Source organism: Montipora capricornis, chromosome 10, assembly GCF_036669925.1.
Source record: "Montipora capricornis isolate CH-2021 chromosome 10, ASM3666992v2, whole genome shotgun sequence".
NCBI classification, from domain to species: domain Eukaryota; kingdom Metazoa; phylum Cnidaria; class Anthozoa; order Scleractinia; family Acroporidae; genus Montipora; species Montipora capricornis.
The window spans coordinates 63563329-63588370 of NC_090892.1; the positions used below are offsets into that span (position 1 = coordinate 63563329).

Sequence of the window (25042 nt, forward strand, 5' to 3'; positions counted from 1 at the left end):
TGTAGATGTTGTGTCTGTTCTCATGGCAGTTGCATGGGTTATTTTTGTATTAGACAAGAACTCTTTGCTGCAAAGGAATTCATCATTTTAGGCGCCGATTGTCTGGGTGAAAGGAGTCCTGAAAAGGACAGTGACTGACTGACTGTTCGACCACTCTTTGAGAGGAAGTCATCTTCAGAGTCAAGTGACTCCTTTGCAGGTTTTCGAAACGTCAGTCACTGCCATGCAACAGTCCTTCTCAGGACTACTTTCACACGGACGATCAAATTTCATCGAGGTAACAATCCTTGACTCAATCTATGTCATGTCAGAGATATGACAGGTGCACCGTCATGCTTAATTTGCTGATTTTTGGTCAAAACTGGGTAAAAATCTAAATTAGTACTCAGCTCACACATACAAGATTCCTGACAACCCACTGACAAGATATGAAATATGTTTATGGCACAAAGAGCTATTCGTATTTAATTTGGTGTCTTTCTGACGACACTGTCTCTAAACTTGAAAAAACTGGCAACCATTTCCATCCTCTCCATCCTTGGCTGCAAACAACAAAGAACAGCTTCAGTGTACTTCAGTGGTTATTGGTAACAAACCTACAGCATTATTTTTTGGTTTTCATTGATACAAGGACGTCTTTTAGTGCTTTGAAGTTTGACTAAAATTCCGTGACACAGCCCCTGCATCTACGGCAATAGTCAGACTAGAGATTGCGTCTTCACCGTGAAAACTGGAAGAAACTAGTTTGATATCAGCTCATTCTTGCGCTAATGGTTATCAACCAACCTCTCAAAAGGTAGACGAATTAGAGTAAGAGAATTCATGATTTTGTGACGTCGGGCGCCTGCCGTTTCCCGTTGGCCATTTGACGTAAACGCGGCGCTCGATCTCTCAATTGGATGATTCGTAACTACGGGAGACAAATGTTATTAATGAGAGAAACAGCAATTGAAAAAAGGTACTAAGTGTGACGCATTTTAGTGTCGAACTTCAAACTTGTATTCGGCAATTCAAACATTCAACTTAGCTATTCGAACCTTTAGTTTGAAAATTCAACAATTCAAACATTCATTTCCGTAATTCAAACCTTCAATTCAATTGAATATTTGAATTGTCGAATTGAAAGTTTGAATGACATGCATTGGAGAACTGGAGGTTGGAATGTTTGAATTGCCGAATTGTACTAGTGAGAGAAACAGCAATTGATTTGATTTGCGTTACTGAATTTGTTGATTTACGCAGTTTACCGTCAGTGTCCCCAGTTAGCGCTCCCGCATTAGAAAACTTGGCACCAAGAGTGAATTAGATAAGAGTGTTGATCTATCACTTTGCCGCCTTGTCCCAGCACAGCCACAAATGGATTATACTTTGCGCGCGAAACAAACAAAGGGACGTCAGTTTGAACCAATCAGAAGATGCCATGTCACACGTGACTGCTTCTGTCATGTTTTTTTTCTGGGACATGACAACTGAGATTCGCGGTAATGAGTATTCTAAAAATAGCCTCATTTGTGACTGTGCTGGGGATCCCACCCACCCCACCCATGCCATAACAACACTCATATCTAATTCACTCTTGTTGACACTTAACTAAAGTTCCTTTCCTTCCTTCCCTTCCGAATTGGACGTTTGAATTGCGTGTTTGAATTTTGACACTACTTGCCATACTGTGCAACGCGGTTGATGCTTGCTCGGTTGGTTGAGTATCGGGCTTTCTTGCGGGAGATCGTGGGTTGCAAATTCCGCCCGCGGGTTGAAAAACCCGGAGGAGAAAGTGCAGGCTTTGAAATTTCATCTGCAACTGGTTCGACTTTCAAGTCTTCTCGGATAAGGACTACAAAACGTAGTCCCCGCATCACAACGCTTCCCATTAATCAACACTGTGGTACGTTAATTAAAGCACAACGGGTACACACTGTTCGCCTTGAAGAGTAGAGAAGGAAGAGAAGAGAAGGAAGACCCCCGGTACTGGTTGTCTATCTCTCCGAGAAATGTAAAACACCATGAGACTGCTGTATGTGTTACTTGTGTTTTTTACACCATTACCATCAGGAGTCGGTTTTCAAATGGTTGCTAACACGAGTTGCAAAAATTAGTTAGCTCTCCCGTTTGAAGTCCTTTTGGCTCTGAAATCCCGTCACGAAGCTCAGTCTGTTATTATAATTAATTTGCTTTTTAGTGTTGCAAGCCTTTGTGTTTTTTAAGTTGTTTCCTTACATTTCTGTTGGTGTACTTTTTTTGGTGTACACATCAAGTTGTGAAATTGACGATGTGGTTTACCCAGCTTAATCTTCTAGCTCTTCTCATGTTTCTTTGGGGGTGCAGGGCTGTCGTCGTGGTGAGAGCACTGACTTCCCACCATTTTGGCCCAGGTTCAATTCCTAGACTAGGTGTCACATGTGGGTTTCGTTAGTTGATTCTCTATTCTGCTCCGAGAGGTTTTTCTTCGGGTTCTCCGGTTTTCCCCCTCCTGAAAAACCAGCATTTGAATTTGTTTGCGTCAATTTGTTGATTTCAGTTTACAGTGTCCCAAATAAGTGCTCCAGCGCTAGAAGATTCCATTATTTCCAGATGAAATAAAAATTCTGTACAAATCCTGAAAAAAATAGTTAGTAACTATGGACTGGCAGCTTGTGAAATGGTCGTGACTGGAGTGCAGGTGGGACACTTAATGACAGTTACATAAAATTGCGTTAGAGTAGTAAAGATGCTACATGCATATATCAATATCGCCCTGATGACTAACCAATCTTGAACAAATACGTAGGCTTTGAGATTGCCGATTAATAATACTTACACTGTAAAAGATGCACTTTAGGCGCACGGAACGACCGGTTTTCGTCTCTTGTTTTGGCCCTAAAGTTTATTATGTATTTTGCCTGAGTGGATGATATCCTCTCTTGGTATTTCTCATGCGAATTTCCCAGATAGTTTCCCCGTGTGCATATCCTTACAAGGCATCGCGCAGAATGCCATTGTCTTTCGCGACATGTACTTACAGTTCTCAGATTATTAACGCGCGGCATAATAATTTGCATGTCTAGAACTTGTCGGTTGTGATTGGTCAACAGATTTAGCTTTGGGAATACTTGAGTCTCTTCGCAGATTTTCGCTGCTGTCAATCAAACGGTTGAATGCGTAAAGTAAATCCCAAGGTGCAATACAGTTAACAAAAGCGCACTAATTAAAGGCGGGCCGCTCTCTTCACAAAGCGTTTTGCGAATTCGTGTGCCGCGATATCTTTATTTGACTTACATGTAAAAGGCTAACCAACACCCGATGGTAAAAATGTTTTCTGAAGTAAGAAGTAAGTAAGAAATGCGGCGGACTGGAAAACACAAAACAAAACAAAACAGCCGACCGATACATTTACTTTTTGCCCCAAACATGGTGTTCGCCTCCATGTCAAGAAAATAAAGAGCACAAAAAAAATGGCTTGATCCTAGGTTCATTCTGAGTAGTGCGACGGGTGGATCACTCGCTTCACACACGCGTTGTTCATATACTCCGCTGAAATTTTCTTCATAACTGAAAAATCGGCTGCAAAGGAGATCGTTAACAGTCTGCCGATAAGGTAAAATATTAATATCACACAGGTGGTTTTGAAAACGTTACTCAAAGAGCAAGCGCGAGACATGGGTTTCACAGGTCACGCATTTCTATTCGACACTCCGGTTAATGCAGTTCTGCCTGAGAGTATTTTGCAAGCTTTTTAAGAAAAAAAAAGCAACAATAATATAAAACAACGTTGCGAACACTCCGAGATCTTTTTAACGAAAATCAAAAATGATCTCCCTGAGACCGGCTGGGGAGTAGTTCTGCCATTGGATGAAGTAGATGTACTCTGCTTCATACAATAGGCTGATTTAGCAACAGAACGGGAACGTCAGTGGCGACGGCGCGCGCAGAAAAAACACCAATGAGAATTCAGAATAGAATAGCTTCTACTCTTTTCTTCTCTATTCTAAATTCTCATTGGTAGTTTTGCTGCGTGCGACGTCGCCACTGACGTTCCCGTTCTGTTGCCAAATCAGCCTAATGGCAGAACTACTCCCCGAGCGAAAATACATGGGAGCCAGACGAGCACTTGCCCGAAGATATCATCGCCGCCTTCGAGAACAGATTTGTCGATCCACTTCGCGCCGATGAATGCCGATAGAGACTAGCTCTTCTATTTGAGAAGGGTTTAAAATCGCCCCTGGCCTGCAACGAAACTATCACGATGCGGCACGATGTAGTGCGAGCGATCTTTCCTGGTTTGCCGACAGACCTCCGTGGATCTCCGTACCTCGCAAGTGAAGAGGAGCTGATGGCAGCCGGCCTTGGTCCTTATCTGAAGAAGTGTTTAACAGTAACAGGCGGTGGATGTCGCGTCGACGCTCCAGTCAGCTTGAAGCTGTTTCTTGGCAAGTCGCTCTCCTTCTTAGATGAACAAGGCCGCAAAACAGCTCCCCGCCCAGTAGAGAAAGTTCAGATCAAGTTCACGAAGAGTTATTTCGCCGGACGCATCCAGTGAGCGGAATGCTGCTCTCATGAAAACGGCTTCTTTAGAAGCCACCAAATGTAATAAAAGTTTATGACCAATGGCATTTATTCATAACTGCACACTGCACACATAACTGTCACTTAATAGATAAGTTGAGTCAAGTTTTCCACATAACAAATTTGCTTTATTTTTTTTCACATTTATCATTTCCCGCTATGTCTGTGAACCTACACACATGTTTATTAGCCCGTGGAGTTTAAATGTGCCGCTTTTTTTTTTCAACACCTTAAGAATGCTTCATTATTCACGACTGCACTCTATTGTCAGCGGGGGCGGAGTTGAAAACTCTGTTAAAATACTCAAGGGAGTTCCAAGGCAACCATTTTTGAAGGTTTTTGGTATAACTTTTAGAAACCATCATTTTGATAAAGCTTGTGGTCATCGTATAAACATGAAAATTTGCACAGTCTTCCTCCAGATCGGGAACTTAGAATTCCCGAGTGTACCTAAGTCGCTAATACCGTTTCTGGAGAAAAAAAATCAATGGGATTATTAATGAGTCAATATATTTTTTCATACCAATAACAAGTAAAACTTAAGCATTTTCAATATCAGTTTGATAAACCTTATCTAGGATCAACGGCTTACAAAAATATTTAGAATAAAAGCTTAATAGCTCTTCTTTAAATGCCCTAGTGTATCTAGGCGATCAGTGCGCTGTATAGAATGAAAAAATGGCAAGAAGCAGTCGATATTGCGCCGTTTTCGGCCATTTTCTTTATTGTTTTGCGTCTTTTGACTCGCGAGAGTTTAAATTTAGCGCTACAAGCGACGGAAAAGGTCCCGGATATGTCGCGGAATTCTGAATTCTCTTGAAGAGCTTGAGGTGCTTTGCATGCCTACTTGAAGTTCTTTGCCTCAGTGCTTGCGTTGCTTTGCTAACTTGAAGTGCCTGCTTAATAGGCCATTTTACAGTTGTTGGCTCTGCGACCTAGCCTATGAATGGCTGCGAGGCTGCCGGTGACCTTGCATTGATACAGCCCCGACTGCTTTTATCATGCAAATTGTGTTGTTGTAATTCTAATTAGTCCGTATTAACATTACAAAAGCACGGAGGTTTGTATCAAAACAGGGTCACCGGCAGCCTCGCTTCCATTCGTAGGCCAGGTAACTTAGCTACAACTGTAAAATGGTCTATTGAGATAGTTTGCTTGCTAAGGTTGCTTTCCTTGCTTGCGTTCACCTTGCTTGCCGTTGAAGTACTCTGCCTGCTTGCGTTGCTTTGCTTGCTTGAGTTGCTTTGTTTGCTTGAGGTGCTTTGCTTGCTTGAAATTCTTTGCCTTAGTGCTTGCGTTGCTTTCGCTTGCTTGCAATGGGCCCTTCACAGCTGGTGATCACATCGCACAGAAACCACCATACTGGAGAGCAAATTGCGCACTGGGATATCTAAAACAAAGCAACTTACCGGTAATTTAAATCTCATCACCAGTCCTACTCACTGCGGAGCTACATGAGAAACATGCGCGCGCTAACCAGTCGGTTGCATGAGTGCTTTTTAGTCAATCACCAAGCAACCTACATGTATACTGCTAACAAAAAGTAAGATTAATCGTACGGGCTCTATAAATATTTAAAGTATTTTCGCTAAAAACTGCCAGTCAAAACTCGTACTCGTTCTCGTTCTCGTCCTAGAATCTAAAGGTTCCTACTGTCCAACGTAGCGAGTCAAGGCTTTGCGTTGTCGCCAGGGCCAAAATTAACACATGGACAAACTGTAAACACGTGAATCGAGCTTAATCAAAAATCCTGCGTAACATATAACCAGTTGACCTTGCTCCTTTTTCTCACGTCCCATACCTGGTGTAGGACGGGCTCTGCTGCACAGACTTCCCTATTTTAGATCGGATAGCCGATTCCTGCTGAGCTTTCGAATGAACTATCCGTCTTCACGACCTCGTGAAATTTCCTGACTTTTTAAAACAAGTTCTACATATTCGCTATGGTAAACCAATGATCCTCGCATCGTCGAAAGAAATTTTTAAACCAGAAAACTTTTCTCAGTCCCGTACGATTCCTTCCCTAATTGCCTTTTCATCAAATAAATCCAAAGGATGGTTTTTACTAATAATATTTCCGTTGCAAGTTTCGGCCATTGTTCAATGAAGTTTTTCTTCCGGTTTGTACCTTACCTTGCGATCAGGCGTACTTTTCTTTAGAGAGTGCGCCCTCTCTAAAGAAAAGTACGCCTGATCGTGGGTTAGTTTGTTCCGGTCAGCCTTTTTATTGTGTTCCCATCTGACCAATCAGTGACGAGAATGGATCGGCACCCGCAGACTGCGAGCAGTCTCTCTTTTGCCCTAAACGAATGAACACTTCAAAATGGCTGAAACTGCGGCTCGCAAATACGGCGACCAACGCCCGCACTATTTTCGACCCGTAGCTTCGGCCACTGAAAGTCCAACGTACGCGTTCTTTTCACCGATTCTAGAGCAAAAGAGAGATAACTACTCGCAGTCTAGAGCTCTCGATGTGCTGCGCTGGCTAAAAGGATCGCAGCTCTGGGAACGAGAATGCCCCACTCTTGGGATCATGAGTTTTGTCAAATTTCCTACTATTCCCCAGCCACGGGAGAGGAGATCAAGTCAAATCCCCTGGGCATTCCAGCCCCCCCTCCCCCCCCCCCTCCCGGGGCAGCACGGGCAGACAACCCCATGGATTCGATACCGCATGACTTCAAGTTATTTGATTCAGCTATTGATCTGTTATATTTTCTGTTGGTCAAAATCCGGTTTTACCAACAGTTCACTCACCTTTAGCCTGCGTAGCTGGTGGGAAATTTTTTTTGCAGGATTATTTAAACACGTGGAAGTAAATCGATGGTTGTGTCGTTGTTTTGGCCGCGATTTACTAGTGCTCATGCCAGTCGCGGCCAAAACCATCGTACTCGCTTCTCGCGAGTATTTAAACAATATAATCCTGCGATAAAATATCGCGCCAGGTACGCAGGCTAACTCACCCTTCATTTTCTGTGTTGTCTCAGGTTATTTGATGGGTTTTTACGGACGGTATATTTTGTCACGTCAACCGCTGCAAATTCTAAGAGATCTATAAGCGTATCAAATAACTTGACGCCATTCGGTCTCGAACCCTCAGGGGTGTCTTCCTGTGAGAGCAGTATCATGAATTCGTCATTGTTCAAAACTCTAGTAAAAAACCCGAACTGAAAAACTTGTGTCAGCGCACGCAATTTTCTAAACTTCGAACGAGTTGACAACTGGAAGGAAGTCAAGGAGGGTTTTTGCGATGAGAATTGTTTACCAGAGGTGACTGGGAGATTAGGCCAGGAACAGTACGTGCTGTGTAGACCTGTGTACTGCATTAGGATGGAAATCTCGAATGGTGGTATTTTTGAAAATGCTGTAAATAAGATGGTCCAGTTATTAATTAAATCAATGAAGAGATTTATTTATCAGTTATGACTCGGTCTCACTCCAGTAATTGCACCTTATTCTAAAAATGGCTCTGATCATTGTTCAGGGGCACCCAACGAGAATATAGTTCAAAAACACTTAAACATAGCATTGTTAATCGTATTTTAGTATTTAAACGGTAGATATAAGCATATTTTTATGCCCTAAGAATTATTCATCTGTTCGGATTCCCTAGCTGAAAGTCTAGTGATCCGAAAATTATAGGTATCAAAACTTTCCTTTTCGAAAATCTCAGCCAGAAAAAAGACTCCCGAAAATTCTAGGTGACCTTTTTACGGTAAAAATCCGTTAAAAATGGGCAATTATGCCATGTTTTAGATGTTCGAAAATCCTAGGACAGGCAGGCAAGCAAGGTATTTTACAACAAATGTTCCGAAACTTCTAGATCTCAAATCGTCTTCCGAAAAGATATTTTCCGAAACTTGACGTTGGGTGCCCCTGATTGTTTCCGCTTTAGCTGTCGGCCGGAATTGCAGCAGTCGAACTGTCAAGATTCCTATTAGGGGCCTCCTTTTTCTTTGCAGATAATCTCACATGAGAAACGTCTAAATCTGAGCTCAAGAGTGTAATCTAGGAGAAAGAATTGATATATGAGTCAATCATGGTATGCACAAGTGATTCCTGCCACAGTTTAACTAGCAGCTTTAATTTAATTTCAGGCGTTGGGCCCTGTGCAATGATCTAAGTTTCCGTCGAGTGAATGATATTAATAAAACGACTAAAAGTATTTTAACATTTTTAATTTCTCGGCTTAACTGCTGAATATCCCGGCACTCCAAAAGTGACCTTGGAAAAGTGTGGCTACGCGGCTACGCAGTGGTCATTACCACCCCTCCCCCTAGAACATGTTAGTAAGGAAAGAAGGGTCTACGCGAAAACGCGGCTACACGGCTACGCAGTGGTCTTTAACGAAATCGTGTGCTGAATATAGCACTCGTTTACTGATTAAGCCTAAGCGCTCGTTTCAGTGATTAGGCCTAAGCACAATTTAAGATTTCATTTCACGGTTCGGTTAACTACGCCTTTTAACGAGATTGTGTGATAAATATAGCACTTGTTTACTGATTAAGCCTAAGCGCTCTTTTCAGTGATTATATAGGCCTAAGCATGCACTCTTTTAAAATTTTAGCTTTTATTTTACAGTTCGGTTAACTACACTTTTTAACGAGATCGTGTGAAGAAGGGTGGTTGTAGCCACTGCGTAGCAGCGTAGCCACGTAGCCACTTCTTTCCTTACTAACATATTATAGAGGAAAGGGTAGTAATGACCACTTCGTAGCGGCGTAGCCATCACTTTTCAAGATCCCTTTTGGAGTGGCGGGGTATTGAGCAGTTACTCCACCAACGTTTGCCACCCAACCAAGGTGGCGTCAGAAACCGTGAAAAGGTCTATTTGAGCTGAAGAATATAATCTAGATGAAAGAATTGATTTGTGTGTCAATCGGTGTCTGCACCAGCGATTCCGGTCACAGTGTAAACAGCATTCAACAAAAAAACAAGCAGCTTTTATTTAATTTAATTTTTAACACGTACAGTGACTGCGTGCAGGGTGAAATAGACACGAATCAGTATCAAAACGGAAAAATAGTGTAAATTTTCAAATAAAATCGCGTGACTGATTCTTCAACATTGCTATGGCAACTGTCATTCAAACATTACCAAATTTGGTAACCACATTTGATACTTCATTTGCTGCTCCCAAGGAAGGTGCAAGAGTTGCTGCTTGTTTCTGAATTAAGTGTTTTATTTCGCTAAGTTATGAAGAAGATGAAAAGGGAATCAAGGCCGGACTGATATACTATGAAAGCCTCGTAAACCTTTGGTAAGCGTTTTAAAACACTGTAAAGGAAAATACTTGATAGAATGACGATCCTCCGACATTTGGGCATGATCGGTTATATGCGGAAGGAGCGATTGCAGAATACCCCGCCACAAAGAAGCGTTACTTTTACTGCGCGAGCTGCAGTGCCGAAGGGAACGAAAGTGGGTAAAGTGGATTGAGTAGAATGGCTGGTGCCAAGTCGGCTTAAGTTTAAATTGAGTTGAGAAGAATGGCTGGTGCCGCACTGCCGTGGTGCTTTATAATTATATGAGACAACTAGCTTAAGGTTAACAGGACGTTACAAATATCGATCATCGGAAACTAATCTATTACTCGATAGTACTCGATAATTGTTCATCGATTAGCTAGAATAATCGATAAATATCGATAATCACAAGAAAAGAGCAGGAGGTCTGTATGGGAGAATCTTGACCGAGGTCGTGAGTACAGACCGAACGCAGTGAGGTCTGTACACACGACCGAGCTCAAGATTCTCTCATACAGACTGACTAAGCTCGGTTAATAAGATGTTCATTATTTGGCAAACAAGAACAATTTAATTCGTTTAATGTAACTGGTTTGTACTAACTGACATTTTGCTTGCGAACGGCGATGAGTGGCAATTAGCTGAACTTAATTCTGTCAAAGTTTGCTCGTCATCCTCTCTTTTGTCATCATGCTGTTTGGTACTTCCATAAATAAATATTGGTAGAAGAAAATACGCAATATTTTTGCATTTTAGTTTGCATCTTTTCACCGCAAAACATTACCGGTCTAGATGCCGATCTAGATGGGAAAATCTAGACCGCGGTCAATATCGATTTCAGCCAATCAAATTCGTGAACTTGGTAGTTCCCAGTCCTTGTGAGACAGAGCCATATTTAATAAAATACAATACAATACAATACATTCTTAATTGACCGCTCCCCATAGGGGCTTTTCAGGGCCAATGAAACAATCAACGAAACAACAGAACACAACAACAACAACTGTTAAGAATCCCAACTGGCCGGAGGGAAACCAGTTGGCTATTTACCAGTGCAGCTGGGAAGTTGAACCAGGGACTACCAGGAACAAATTCAGCGAGTGGTCAGAGCTGGTCTTGAACCCGGGATCTACCGATCTCAAGGCAAGCGCCCTAACCACTGGGCCACACTGGCTCAAGATTTGACTGGTGTATGAGAGATCAACCCCAAGATTTAGGCGCAGATTATCGATTATATCAGTTTACTCGGCCGAGAGAATAGGTCAACTCCAAAGTAAGGGTTTTGTCTTACTGTAAATCCACTTCCGCTCCTGGCCATAAATCTGAGATAACTCATTCGCATTTGGGGAAATTTTTAACCCCTGGAGCTCGAGCGAAGACCACACACTGTTTAGATCAGTGTAAACATGTATACGCTGTGAACTGCTCAAAACATGGCGTGCCTCCACCCACGGAAACCTATCGCTGAATGAATTTCGTTTCTGCATAAGCTCGATTCTCAGCCGCTGTTCACGAGTCCAACCGTCTCTTTTGCGGGAGGAACGTAAACCGCATGAGAGAAATCGAGCGGTGAAAATCGCGGTGAAATCGAGCCTACGATCGATATCTATTCAATATTCTCGATATAAATTGATGGAAATCGATTGAAATCGAACTGTAATTACGAAAATCGATAAAAATCGCAACAAACTCTGTTTTCTGTTTTCGATTATTATCGATTTCCGATATTAATCGATTAATTAGTATCGAAAATTATGGATTAGAGAGAGAACCAGAACACTACACAGTTGAGCAGCTAGAACAATGTTTAAAGTGTAGGGGGTTGGAATTGACGGGGCAAACGTGACGACCTTTTTAAACCAGTGAGGTGCTATATAAGGTCGCACATGTAAACAGTGGAAGTGACAACGCGCTTGATCCGAGCATCGATAATGGCCCTTGGTCTGCGGCAAAAATACGAAAAAAGGTTCGATGTTGGAAGGAATTTTTTTTTTTGTTCCCTATTCATGGCATCTGATAGGATGTGGCGATGCAGGTCCGCATAATTCCTTGAAATCCGCATCCTCCGCATGATTACTATATTTTCCGCATAAACGGAAGAAATGCTTGATATTAGTGATAGAGCAGCTGCTTACCATATGCACAAACCACAGGCACCCCATGCTCAGTGTGAGCATGGCCAACAAAAATATAAGGATTTGTATGGGAATCCTGATAAAAGGCTTAAAAAGATAATTGTATGAAAAAAATCTCAATTAAAAAGGGTAAAGTTATTGCCATTGTGGATAGGTTCCTTCCTGAGTGGGTATTTTCTATATACCCGACATGATCAGGGCTCAAAGTTAGCGACCAAATTGTCGCATATGCGACTAAATTTTTGGTTGTGCGCCTAAAAAATCATGCCTGATCGCACTTGCGTGCCTTAAAAGCTCAAGTACAGTGCGACTGAATTGCCTCTCTGCTTTCTCACCTGATTATTCTTGGGTACTCAGAGTGGTACGTCACGAAACAGAAGCATTAATCAACAGATATAAAGATATACATAAAATCTGGCCCTAAATAATGAAGTTACATTATTTTCCTTTCAACGGCGTGTGTTTATTTGTTGTCAGTTTTCTCAATAAATTCCGCAACACCTGTGAAGGTCCATTTTTCCTGTTGATGTTTCATTCCATCCTATACTCCTCTGTTTTGTTAAAACTCCGCTGACACATGCAAATGAAGACTACGAGTAAAGCACATGCTTATTGCGCATGTTAAAGTGTGTGTGATAGTGGAAGGTCAAGAGAGGGTCGACAATATGAGCCTTTTTCTTCAAGGTAAGAAAATTGTTAAAAAAGTGAATTATATCCCAGTTAAGTCATCCTGCTTGTATTGTCTTGTATTCAATAATTTTCTTATGAAAAGCCAGCCTTCACATTCTACAAAAGCTAGTAAATCTGCCTTGAATGATACTGCATCACTATATCAGTCCGCGATAAAGCTAAAGAGGATGAGCCAACGAGTAAGAAAAGAAAAATGTACAAATTTCAAAGAGCGGGGTGAAATGAATTCGAGTAGCTAGAGTAGGATCCAGAGAAAGAATTTACACTGTATGCACTGCAGATACTGTTAAGCTTTCCCCGTGCATTCATCCGCTTCATCCTCAGTCAATGGTTCCCTGCTAGCACAGGTCTCATGTCTTTTGTGTTCACTGGGTTGACAAGTACTGAAAAAGAGACCTCTGGCATAGGTCGAAGGCATGTGCGGCGGTTACTTAGTGACCAAATCCTCACGTTGTGCTTGATGTTGTGTAGGGTCACTTAACAACAGCAGAATTTTTGTAAAGGAATGCGCGATACATAGCAGCCTATGACAACGACGTCAAATGCGCAGGTTTTATTTGCCATTTGGGACAACTTAAAGTCTGATCTTGGTGACCTGATGGAATCATTGAAGGATGCATCTATGAAGTTGTGTATCTATTCCGGTTTTCAAGTATATTTTCTTTGGTTGCAAGTGTACATTGAAAAGGAAATGCATGACGAAAACTTTTCTGTGATTTCGAATGTACTTTAACATGAACATGTAATAATAATTTGTTGTTGAAACTGAGAAGTCAAGTTGATTTAAAAGCCACAAGAATTTTATCGCTGTCTCAAACGAAAAGTAAGTTAACCTTACTAGTTAAAACAACAAACACGGGATGAAAATAAATACAAAAAACTGAAGGTGACGTAATAATGTCTTAAGTGCTGCTTTTCTATTGGAATAGGTGCTCCCAGTATTTTATGCCCTTCTCCTAACATTTTCTGCTGTGCGCCTAGAAATATACACTCGGTAGCACAACTGCTCCCAAAGCCAAAAATAAACTTTGAGCCCTGATGATTTGAGCCATTTTTCAATTTCTGGATTGTCAACGGTTATAATAAAATCCCAAGGCCTGAGACAATTCTTAGGAGCCAACAGTTTGAGTCAAATATTCCTGGATAAAATGTTCCCACAGTTACAATTCCACATCAGAATCAATTGACAAAGATTGAACTTTCATCTCAACCCATCATCAATGCAATAGCAGTCCTGTGAGCAATGTCAAGTGGTGAATATTGCAATAAAACAGCTTTCGAAGGAAGTACTTCGACCATTGATAACAAATTGCAGTTAATACTATTGAGCAGTGTATTCCCAATGTTTGTAACTGGATGGCATCAAAGCATCTTTTTATCATTAACTCTAAAACTGGAAATTTATGATCATCGACAGTGTCACCGTCGGTTATGCTATGATTAAACCCGTAACATCTCTACGAAATCTCGGTGTATGGTTCGACCAGCACATGACAATGAGCGATCACATTGGGAAAAATATGTAGCAAAGGGTTCTACAGTCTCTATGACCTACGACAAAGACCCTGGTGCACGCACTCATGACCTGTCATTTAGACTACTGTAATGCCTTACTGCATGATGTCTCACAATACCAATCGCAACGTCTACAGAGGGTTCTCAATGCAGCTGCTTGGTTGATATGCCGTTTACCAAAGTACTATCACATATCACCACTGCTTAAAGACCTTCACTGGCTACTGATAAAATATCGAGTTATCTTTACGATCAAGTAGTGCTCTGCTAGTTTTCAAAGTTCTACATGGTCTAGCCCCCTCATAATTATTTGGAAAATCTGATACATGTAAGAGTGAAACCGGAAGGACGTTACCACCTCAGAAACAAAGATCAGTTGTTGGTTCCAAAAACTAAATGCAAAACATTTGGAGACAGGGCTTTCTTCAAATCTGGACCCGTAGCCTTCAAGGAATTACCATTAATTATGCAAAGGAAAATGTTTCCTGTAGTTTGTCATCCACAAATTTTTTTATTCCCCTGGAGTTCCCGACACGACTGTTTTGTCTCAGATGCTAATAATTAAATTTCACTGGCTTCAGTAAGTCCAGCCACAAAAATTCAAAGCACAATATCCTACGAGAACAAAGTTTATTTGTATTTGCATGTTAATTCCTTGAAAGCTGGAGGCAATGCAGTCATGTTGGGAGACCCAGGGGAATAAAGAAATTTGCGGTTGACAAACTGCGGTCTGCCATCCCGGTAAGGCTCATTTTGTTATCAACGGTCGAAGCCGTGGCCACTTTGGTGATAAAGCACCTCCTTCAAAAGCTGTTTTGTTGCATTATTCGCTGCCTGACGTTGCTTGCTGGCCTGCTATTGTGTTGATGATGATCTATGTCAATTGATTCTAGTGTGGAATTGTGACCATGGGAACATTTTATCCAGGAATATTTGACTCAAATTGGTGGATCCTGAGAATTTAGTCTCCGGCCTTGGGATTTTATTATAACCGTTAACAACCCAGAAATTTGAAAAATGGCTCAAATCGTGTCAGATCTGGAAAATAACCACACATGAAGGAAGCTATCCACAATGGCAATAAGGTTAGGCTTTTTAATTGAGACTTTTTTCATACAATTATCTTTTTAAGCTTTTTATCAGGATTCCCATACAAATCCTTGTATTTTTGTCGGCTATGCTCACACTGAGCTTGGGGGCCACCTGTGCACAAACATAAAAGCCAATTTGAAAGAGATTGACTGTTTTGAAATGCTTATTTTCCTGAACATTGAAGATCGATTGAAGAGTACACGCCATTTCGTTTGCAAGATGAAACATTGTACGCAGTTTCCACGCATAAAATTTGGAATGAGCCTGGACACTAGAACCTGTGTTATAAATTACAGATACCCTGGGGTCAAAATTTTGCGACAACATATTTGAAAATTTAGGTGCAAGTTATAGTCGCAAATGAAATTGTATTATTTGTAATCGTAGGAAAAATAGGAGCCTGCAATACATATTTGTAGAAACATCACTGAAAATGGTCAATGATCAAGGGAATGGATCGCTATTATGCTCCATATCTCCAAATTGAAACAAAATTTATGACGAGAAACAAAATAATTTTTTAAATTGCCTTACATGTATTTATTTTGGCAAAAGTTGTGGCAAAATGCCAACTGCTAACCCTTTAATTTCAACAGCGAAAGCTGGTCGCAAATTGCCGACTCCATATATTTTAATCACAAAGGGAAAAAATTCAGTCACAAATGTGACTGCATTGGTCGCAATTTCAAGTCCTAATTTACCATAAGCACATAATTGGACAGGCCTAATTATTAGTTTTATAAATTGTTTAAATTTCCACATAATCCGGTGTAATTTCCGCATAATCAATGCATGTTTACACATAATATGGCCAAGAATTTCTAAGCTTTCATTTTTTTTCCACATCCTATCAGAAGCCCAGCCTATTCTACTCCGTTAATAGATTGGCAGTGTACAGTTATTTTATTTATTTTCTAAATGATTATTGCAATTATTTATTTTTGTATATTTATCATTTAATTTGCAATTAATTATTATTATTTATTTACATCTTTATGATACCTATGGTTTTAAGGATATTAAAGACAGATGGAGATGTAGAGGCCTAATCACTGAAACGAGCACTTAGGCTTAATCAGTAATCAAGTGTTATATTCTAAACTGTAGGCAACCGATTTCCAAGACAGGCACTGTGGCACTGCGGGAGCAGTCAATTTCTTAGTTCACTTTGGCATAGTGAATGAAAAGGTCAGTGAATCAACACCACGACTGCGGCACTGTGACAACAGTGTTTTTAGGGTCCATTTCTTGTTGCCGGGTATTTTGCAATCTACCCGGTGTATATTATAAGGGTTGCAAACATGTTTAGGAGTCAAAAATAAAGAACACGAATCGAACAATAAAGCCTTACATGTACCTTGTCTTCTTAATACCTGATCAAATTACCTTATCGGTGTTTTTGTGGCATACTTTGGCCATTTCAGCGTGATTCCAGGGGGTTGCAGGTTCATCTCCCTATGCCTGCGCTACTTGTGGCTCGAGGCTTCACCCCTCACATATCGCATTCTCACGGCGGATTTTAGAAGAAAAGAGAGACTGCTCACAGTCTATCTCTATATTTATTTTCGACTCCTAAAAATGTTTGCAAATTCCCTTACAAACCCTTACAATGTATGCCCTTTGTGTAACTGATCGTGACACTCAAATAGGCTGTTTTCAAGTTCATGTCTGCCTCCTTCAAAGTGAGTGTAAATGCAAAGTTTTTGTGATTTTCAGTTCTAATTTAGGTATGAGTATGAATGAAAACTAATTTTTATAAGGAAAACTTTGCACTTAAGACTTGCTTTGAAGAGGGGGCTGACATGAACTCGGAAATGGCATATTGCAACATTGGCTTAGGGTACCCGCGGCTCTTTTTGCTTGAAATACTAAGAGCAGTACCTGAAACACTACCAGTGGCATTGTTTCCTATCTAATACTAATGTGTCTGGAATGAAAACCTCTCAATGCGATCACAGACCTTTGCAGTTATTAAAAAGGAAAAAATATCTACCGTAAATGATCTATTGTACATGTAAGTTATGGACACCCACCCTCCAAATAAATGTCCAGAATACTGTAAGGTTTGTATCAGACGACCCTCTCTTATAAATGCCCCCAGTCTAATAGACCACCATCCGATGAAATTACTACAAAATATGAGGAAATAGAGAAACGAATTGCATGTGTTTAATCTGCCAATTTATTTTGTTGTTTGCTTGATCAACAAGGGTTGACAGATTGTATTTTATTCAATGTTGAGTTCAAATTGAAATACCAGTAAGGGTATTGATCTCGAGTAAAAGACTGCCCTGACGTAGTAATGGATGGACTGGATAGTCTGCTATTTATAAACTCTCTTTAAAGTGCCCCTGTGATAAAAAAAAAAACCAAAAAACACTGTTTTTTTCTTCCTCCCACCCCCTCCCTTCCTCCCCCATGCATGACATAGCTTGAGTTGACTCTAAATGCTCTGGGCATCTATCATGTCAGTACAGCATGTATATAATTCCTTGATTTACTAATGCTCCTTCTTTGGGGCAACCATTGATGGGTTTACAATAATTTTATGTGCCTGTAAGGTCTGGAAGTAGCAAAAGCTGCAATAGATTTTGGCATAAGCCATAAGGGATGTCAAATCCAGACTACGCCATTTTATGAATTTCAAATCCTGTCTATATATTGTAATCAACATCGTCAGCAATAATTTACAAATAAACCAGGCATGGGGTTGGTTGAAAATTAACTCGGTCAAAGAAGATGGCCCAAACAATGCAAAATAAAGAAGTTCCAGGTACCTACTGTAGATTGTGCTGTACTAATCTGAAGTAAAATCTTGGCAAGTTCAAAACAACTTCCCACTCCTTCATGGTGAATTTATTATTAACAATCAACTGAAGCATTAAAATTAATTGTTTTTAATCGTTTACAATCAGGAAGCAATGGTCACAGTGTAAAATGTTTTTGTTTGGATTATTATGTTATACATGTACTAGTTAGATCAAAATCACTGAAGTAGTAAATTTTGTCAAAATTGAGATTGTTCCTTTCTCACCACATGACTGGAAAGAAATTGTTACGATCCAAAAAATGTGCTCAGTGGGAGCCTCCAAGTGCTTTCTTGAGAAACTGCAAAAATGGAATTACAAGTGAGAATTTCATAATAATAAAAGAGTGAAAAAGTTTTTTTCGCCTCAAAATTACCTTTTGATTTGCCAACAAAAGAAAGTCTTGTCTACAAAACTTAACCCAGAATTCCAAAACCAAAGAATTCAAGATCATGACCTAACTGATCATACAGAATTCGAAGGTGGTGAAGAATTTAGCTGTCATTTCTAGAAATCAAATGAAGCTATGATCTTCGCAGTTACGAATGCAATTTTTACAATTGCGTAGAGAAGCCTGAAAAATTCAGGACTTCAACGGAGTTTGAACCCGTGACCTTGCGATTCCGGTGCGACGCTCTAACCAACTGAGCTATATGAAGCCACTGACGTTGCAATTGGGAGCTGGTCATTTGTGGGTTCTAATGGTCCCGCGAGGAATGAATCAATGATGAAACGGTATTTGAAATGAATCAAATATGAACTGCGGATATGAAATCAAATGAAGCTATGATCTTCGCAGTTACGAATGCAATTTTTACAATTGCGTAGAGAAGCCTGAAAAATTCAGGACTTCAACGGGGTTTGAACCTGTGACCTTGCGATTCTGGTGCGACGCTCTAACCAACTGAGCTATGAAGCCACTGACGTTGGGAGCATAAAAGTTGGCAATGAGCCTGGACACTAGAACCTGTGTTATAAATTACAGATACCCTGGGGTCAACATTTTGCGACAACATATTTGAAAATTTAGGTGCAAGTTATAGTCGCAAATGAAATTGTATTATTTGTAATCATAGGGAAAATAGGAGCCTGCAATACTTATTTGTAGAAAAATCACTGAAAATGGTCAATGATCAAGGGAATGGATCGCTATTATGCTCCATATCTCCAAATTGAAACAAAATTCATGATGAGAAACAAAATAATTTTTTAAATTGCCTTATTTATTTTGGCAAAAGTTGCGGCAAAATGCCAACTGCTAACCCTTTTATTTCAACGGTGAAAGCTGGTCGCAAATTGCCGACTCCTCCATATATTTTAATCACAAAGGGAAAAAAATTCAGTCACAAATGTGACTGCATTGGTCGCAATTATTTCAAGTCCTAATTTACCATAAGCATATAATTGGACAGGCCTAATTATTAGTTTTATAAGTTGTTTAAATTTCCACATAATCCGGTGTAATTTCTGCATAATCAACGCATGTTTACGCATAATATGGCCAAGAATTTCTAATCTTTTATTTTTTTCCACATCCTATCAGAAGCCCAGCCTATTCTACTCCGTCGACAGATTGGCAGTGTACAGCTATTTTATATATTTTCTAAATGATTATTGCAATTATTTATATTTGTATATTTATCATTTGCAATTACATGTAATTATTATTATTTATTTACATCTTTATGATACCTATGGTTTTAAGGATATTAAAGACAGATGGAGATGTAGAGGCCTAATCACTGAAACGAGCACTTAGGCTTAATCAGTAATCAAGTGTTATATTCTAAACTGTAGGCAACCGATTTCCAAGACAGGCACTGTGGCACTGCGGGAGCAGTCAATTTCTTAGTTCACTTTGGCATAGTGAATGAAAAGGTCAGTGAATCAACACCACGACTGCGGCACTGTGACAACAGTGTTTTTAGGGTCCATTTCTTGTTGCCGGGTATTTTGCAATCTACCCAGTGTACATGTATATTATAAGGGTTGCAAACATGTTTAGGAGTCAAAAATAAAGAACACGAATCGAACAATAAAGCCTTACATGTACCTTGTCTTCTTAATACCTGATCAAATTACCTTATCGGTGTTTTTGTGGCATACTTTGGCCATTTCAGCGTGATTCCAGGGGGTTGCAGGTTCATCTCTCTATGCCTGCGCTACTTGTGGCTCGAGGCTTCACCCCTCACATATCGCATTCTCACGGCGGATTTTAGAAGAAAAGAGAGACTGCTCACAGTCTATCTCTATATTTATTTTCGACTCCTAAAAATGTTTGCAAATTCCCTTACAAACCCTTACAATGTACGCCCTTTGTGTAACTGATCGTGACACTCAAATAGGCTGTTTTCAAGTTCATGTCTGCCTCCTTCAAAGTGAGTGTAAATGCAAAGTTTTTGTGATTTTCAGTTCTAATTTAGGTATGAGTATGAATGAAAACTAATTTTTATAAGGAAAACTTTGCACTTAAGACTTGCTTTGAAGAGGGGGCTGACATGAACTCGGAAATGGCATATTGCAACATTGGCTTAGGGTACCCGCGGCTCTTTTTGCTTGAAATACTAAGAGCAGTACCTGAAACACTACCAGTGGCATTGTTTCCTATCTAATACTAATGTGTATGGAATGAAAACCTCTTAATGCGATCACAGACCTTTGCAGTAAAATAAATGATCTATTGTATGTTATGGACGCCCACCCTCGAAATAAATGTCCAGAATACTGTAAGGTTTGTATCAGACGACCCTCTCTTATAAATGCCCCCAGTCTAATAGACCGCCACCCAATGAAATTACTACAAAATATGAGGAAATAGAGAAATGAAGTGCATGTGTTTAATCTGCCAATTTATTTTGTTGTTTGCTTGATGAACAAGGGTTGACAAATTGTATTAATTTTTGTTCAATTTTGAGTTCAAATTGAAATACCGGTAAGGGTATTTATCTCGAGTCAAAGACTGCCCTGACATAGTAATGGATGGACTGGATAGTCTGCTATTTATAAACTCTCTTTAAAGTGCCCCTGTGATAAAAAAAAACCAAAAAAACACTTTTTTTTTCTTCCTCCCACCCCCTCCCCCATGCATGACATAGCTTGAGTTGACTGTAAATGCTCTGGGCATCTATCATGTCAGTACAGCATGTATACAGGTATAGTATATTCCTTGATTTACTAATGCTCCTTCTTTGGGGCAACCAGTGATGGGTTTACAATAATTCTATGTGCCTGTAAGGTCTGGAAGTAGCAAAAGCTGCAGCAATAGATTTTGGCATAAGCCATAAGGGATGTCAAATCCAGACTACGTCATTTTATGAATTTCAAATCCTGTCTATTGTAGTCAACATAATCAGCAATAATTATCTTTACAAATAAACCAGGCATGGAGATGGTTGAAAATTAACTCAGTCAAAGAAGATGGCCCAAACAATGCAAAATAAAGAAGTTCCAACTACCTACTGTAGATTGTGCTGTACTATAAATCTGAAGCAAAATCTTGGCAAGTTCAAAACAACTTCCCACTCCTTCATGGTGAATTTATTATTAACAATCAACTGAAGCATTAAAATGTTTTTAATCGTTTATAATCAGGAAGCAATGGTCCGACAGCAGGAAAATAACTAATTTTGTAGATGAAACAAGTCCATATTGTGAACTCACATTAGTAAGGGAGACTTACCCATTAACCACTGTTGTAAGCACTTTTGAGTCTTAAAACAAGAAACATCAAAAGAGAAGACAATGCAAGAGCATGTATGTACTCCGACAGTGATAATTAAGTTCACTACGTCCATGCAGTTTCATTCAGGTGGCGAATTAATGGCCCTGTTTTCAAAAGGTGTTATAATTGTTTCAAGTCACTTGAATACAGGTGAATGAAGAAATAATCCATGAAAATTATTGTCAAAACCCATATGTGTGTTACAATAATTATTTTAAGTAGAATGTTTCTTCTTTAAGGAATTTGATAATTTTGTTGCCCATGTTCATCCTTCAAATTAGTATTTGACTTGTTTCTCAGTGACATTGGAGTTTTGAAACGTTCCGCAGTTGTTAAATGCACTTTTTATTTTTTTCTGCATCAGGAAAACTTAATAATTTCCCTGCAGGCAGAGTGTAGAGATATTGGTTTACGCAGGGTGCATGTATCATATTGCCTCCTAGCTACATGTAGCAAATGAGAATTTTCCATCTGCTGGTCTAATCAGAGCTAAAAGTTCTCCTCCAGGCAGTGCATTTGAATTGGAGAGTATTTAGAACACCTGTCCACTTTAAAGCTGCATTACTGTGGGCCACCACGGTCCCATAGTGGTGCGAAAAGTTCCACTGTGGTCCACATTTCTGCATTCAAGTAGTTTAATACATGTATGCATGATTACACAATGTTGATTAGGAGTTATAAATGACTGTCACCGCCATCCCACAGTCACGCCCGTAGTTGAGTATGAGACTTGATTTGCAGTGTCTCAAACCCTTAACTTAAAGCTAAAGATTTTAAATATGCCTTTATCGCACCTCAACGAGCTATTAGATTTAATCTTTTAAGTGCGTGCTTCAAGGCTTAAAGACCATAAACGACAGTGAATTTCAGTAAGTGTACATGTAAATCAATGAACAAAATGTTAATGATATATGAAATGAACCATGTACTGAACTGGGGATATGAAATCAAGTAATGCTATGATCATCTCAGTTATGGACGCAATTTTAGCAATTGTGTAGAGAAGCCTGAAAAATTCAGGACTTCAGTACAGCTTGAACTGGTGAACTCGTGTTACCGGTGCGATTCTCTAACCAACTGAGCTATGAAGCCACTGATGTTGGGAGCTGGTCATTTGTGGGTTCTAATTTTCCTGTGAGGAATGAAAGTATTATTGTAAAGCAACTTTGTACACATTAGGCATGCAGTGTTGTTGCAGTGTCCCAAACCCTTGACTGAAGAGTAACCATCTAACATACACCCTTGTCACATAAATGACTGACTGCATGAGTGCGGGAAGTCCTGCAGTGCCAAACAAGTAGACTAGTTTGGGAAGTGTCATTGTATAAATTAGATGGCTGCAGGACTGCATTGGCAGACTGCAGGACTTTGTAGAAAAGTGGACAGGTATTTTGGAATCTAGCATTTGAATTCTTGGATTTTCCTCTGTCCAAGGTTAATTCGAACCCCCTAAGCTTATTAAATAATTAGAACGCACAAATGACTATCTCCCAACGTCACAGAGATTCAACTGCAAATTGATCAAAACTTTTTATCCAATAATGAAATGCCAGGTTATCACTTCACCTGTCAACCAAGCCTTTCAAATGCTGGAGGAGTTGGTTTTTACATTAAACAAGAACTATCATTAACAAATAGGCCAGAACTTACTGTATCAACAAATGACTTTGAGGCATTATGGGTAGAAATGCAAAATGGATCTTAACAAAACGTGATCTGTGGCACAATATACACTAATAATAATACAGGCATCCTAATTCCAAGACCCAAAAGTTCATGGATAATCTTAACTCAACAGTTGAAAAGATTCACAGGGAGAATAAATATTGTATTATCTTAAGAGATTTTAATTTGGATCTCCTTAAATCAGAATCACACCCTGATACAGATAACTTTTTGAATCTTCTAGGCTCCTTCAGTTTTCTGCCGCATATTCTGCAACCTACTCGTATCACTGATCACTCTGAAACACGTATTGACAATATATTTTTTAATTCTCTGGAACATCTATCTCACCTTAAGTGGAAATGTCCATTGTCTACGATCTTACTGACCATCTACCCAACTCCCTTATTGTGAATAAAATAAAAATATTCTTCTCTTCCTAATGATGCTAATGTCTTTAAAAGAGACTCCTCTAATTTGGATCAATCTGCCTTAAGTCAAGACATCCAGCCAATTGAGTTGTGAAGATGATGTGTTGAATGCCACTTCTGATCCTAATGTAATGTTTAATTCTTTTTATACAAAAGTCTCAGAAATTATTGATTTTCACGCCCCAATCAAACAACTTTCTAAAATTAATGTGAATTAAAAATGAATTCCATACCATGGATCACTACTGCTGTAAGGCATTCAATTGATGTCAAAAACAATATCTATAAGAAGTACTTGAAAACAAAATCTACTTATTACACAAAATTTAAACTCTACAGGAATAAACTTAATCAATTACCGAAACTGAGTAAAAATAAATATCGTTATTATACTAATTACTTTCAGGCAAATATTTCCAACTCTAAGAAAGTATAAAAAGTAAAGTCTGTAGCCAGGTGGCCCATCAGAGCCGGAGCTTATCCCAGTTTCTGTGGGATGAAGCGACTAGGAGTATTTTTACTCCCCCCTGGATGGGATGCCAGTCCATCGCAGGGTTACCCCCAGCATTTCGCTGGTACCCATTTATACACCTGGGTGGAGAGAGGCACCGTGGGAGTTAAGTGTCTTTCCCAAGAACACAACACAATGTCCCCGGCCAGGACCCGAACCCGGGCCACTTGATCCGGAGTCGAGCACACTAACCATGAGGCCACCGCGCCTCGCTAAGAAAGTATGGATTTAGGGATAAAGCAACTTGTAAACCTTAAACGAAGGTCTGACTCTACTCCCACTAAATTAGTTGTCAGAGTGGTGAGTGATGTTGAAGTAACTGATCCTAAGTTAATGGCAGATTCCTTTAACAATTTTTTTTCTAATGGTAAGAAGTTGACAAAAAATATTCCCAAAGTAAATAAATCCCCTCTTGAGTACTTATCTTACATTCCCATCCCATGATAGGTTCTTTCTCTTCCCGATGACCAAGGTAACAATAGCAACAAGTGTACTGGACCTTATAGCATACCAATTGACATTCTGAAATCTACTAAACATGCTATATCAAAACCTTTAGAAATTATAATTATTTAATGCCTCTTTTTCTACTGGAATTGTTCCAAGTGATCTTAAAATAATTTAAGTTATTTCTGTTTTCAAAAAGGGTCTACAAACTATCCTAAATAATTCTTATCGTCCCATCTCTCT

The 25042-nt window shown here is 39.7% G+C and overlaps 2 protein-coding genes across 3 annotated transcripts in view; both read left to right on the forward strand.

The window, feature by feature from the left end:
* The window catches only part of LOC138022486 (protein NLRC3-like), a 51223-nt gene extending 51221 nt beyond the window's left edge, over positions 1-2 (forward strand). Inside the window, exon 6 of the mRNA XM_068869644.1 lies at positions 1-2. This exon is cut by the window's left edge and continues 588 nt beyond it. The gene's annotated coding sequence lies outside the window, so the exon portion shown is untranslated.
* The window catches only part of LOC138022485 (protein NLRC3-like), a 37754-nt gene that overhangs the window by 2422 nt on the left and 10290 nt on the right, over positions 1-25042 (forward strand). The window contains exons 1-3 of one of the 2 annotated variants that reach the window (XM_068869640.1): positions 9666-9799; positions 16325-16405; positions 19822-19902. The gene's annotated coding sequence lies outside the window, so the exon portion shown is untranslated. Of the gene's footprint in view, positions 1-9665; positions 9800-16324; positions 16406-19821; positions 19903-25042 lie in introns of those variants that run through there. The other variant, XM_068869643.1, reaches the window with a different exon arrangement.